The sequence below is a fragment of the Galeopterus variegatus genome, unplaced genomic scaffold (genome assembly GCF_000696425.1).
Source record: "Galeopterus variegatus unplaced genomic scaffold, G_variegatus-3.0.2 Scaffold49930, whole genome shotgun sequence".
Taxonomy (NCBI): domain Eukaryota; kingdom Metazoa; phylum Chordata; class Mammalia; order Dermoptera; family Cynocephalidae; genus Galeopterus; species Galeopterus variegatus.
In genome coordinates this window covers 1740-3629 of record NW_007776041.1, presented here as the reverse complement: position 1 = coordinate 3629, position 1890 = coordinate 1740, and the positions used below count along the sequence as shown (strand labels likewise).

The 1890-nt window shown below is 32.1% G+C and overlaps 1 pseudogene; it reads right to left on the bottom strand.

Moving 5' to 3' along the window:
* Positions 1 to 1152: 1152 nt before the first annotated feature.
* On the bottom strand, positions 1153 to 1854 carry LOC103584320 (annotated as a pseudogene).
* Between the last annotated feature and the right edge of the window lie 36 nt (positions 1855 to 1890).

Genomic DNA, 1890 nt, shown 5'->3' with positions numbered 1-1890 from the left:
AAAAACATCAATGACCAAAAAAAAAAAAAAAAAAAAACTATATTGACTATAAACATCTCAAATGAATTATCCCCCATATGTGAGAATCAAATTATAAATTATTTAAAACACAAAAATAAGCTACCAGGATGAAGGTCAGAATAAATGTCATGTCACATAAACTGCAGATATAGAAATTATGTTTAAAATGCTTAAATTGATACAATGACAAAAATAGAAAAATACAAATAATGTAAAAATAACAAAATAGTATGAGTTTGACAAGTCATATTAGGAAAAGAGCCAAAAAAAGTGAAGAATTTTAAACATAATTAATGAACTTAACATATAACATGTAGGTTAAACATTAAATTAGACTGAGCTGATGAAAGGTCTAGTAAATTGGAATATTAAGACCAATTAATGTAGTCAAATAGAGTAAAAGAAGAAAAAGTAATAAAAAATATAAATAGAATTATACATAGATAGACCAGAATAAGAAAAAATAAAACACATCTATTTATTTCTCTAGAATATGCTTTATTTTTTCTGGCCTCAGTTTCTAAAATTGAAAACCAATCATGAACCTTTGAATGCACAGGTGCAGTGTGTGAAAAAATAAATACATAAAAGAAATAGTAGTCAAACTGCATAACACCAAAAACATTTAATAACACTGAGGAAAAGAGAGATAATTTACAAATGTGATAGCAAAGTTTCCACAGCTTATATATAGAGAGCCCAAAACAAAGAAATACATATTAACAGTGCTAAGAGAAGTTATCATTAAATCTAGAATTAGTAGAATAGTTAGCTGAAATATTTTTAATAAAAAGAGTAAATTAAAATATTTTTAAATATAAAAACACTGAGAAATATGAGTACCAATAGCAGCCACTTAAAGAGTACTCTTCAAGAAGAAGAAGGAAAAAAAGTTTTCCTGTATAAAGGTAAAACGAAAGAGACTTGATATGAAAGTATCAAACTATGGTGGACATTGAACTAAGGAACCAAATAATCAAGCTTTGATTTCAAAATTATTTAGATATAATAAAATGTTATTATCCATATAATATATTTAAAGCAGATTTTAAAAATCCTGTGCTACTTGATAATTTAACTGATGGTAGAAATATATATATATTTTTAGAAATTTTTTTCATCAATAACTTGTTAAAACTGATGACACTTTGATTGCATGTTTTGCAGAATACTGATCTGTCTTTTATCAGAATGGATTAGCACCGAAGGATTGACAGTTGCATAAAACTTGAGCACAATCCTCTGGACACTCAGCAGGACTTGGTCATGTGCCCATAACAGGGATGAAGAGGATGTGATGATGAAGTCCACCCAGTACATGACCACAAAGCAACCCACCAGGAGCAGTATTGTCTGGGTGGCCCTTTTCTCTGGGGAGGCTCTGGGGGTGAGGCTGGTGCTGTAAAGGTGCTGGGATCGCCTCTGATGCCTGAAGAAGAGAATCACCATTCATGCACTTGAGAGCAGCATGATTCCCAAAGAGGAGACATTCTGGAATAATGCCAAAGTGAAAAACAGTTCCCTGGTGATGGAGTTTATTGGGGAAAGTGAGCAGTATTTATTGACATTGAGTAGAATGGTGTGGGTCACATAGGAATAAGCTACCATGTAGAAGATCATGTTACCACTGGAAGACAAACTAAGGAACCAAAAAAAGAAAACTTGGCTAATCTATTTTGTGAATTTGTATGTAAACCTTGCCAACCAGGAGGTGCTGGCCTGGAAAATGCTCGCGAGGCAGGTGGTACAAATGGAGAGCCCCCTCATCATCCTGTTTCAATAAAACAAAGCCTTACATTGAACATCCTTCCAAAAATTCAGTAACTCAAACATGTCTGGATACATAAAATCCACTGTAGTAAAGAGCAT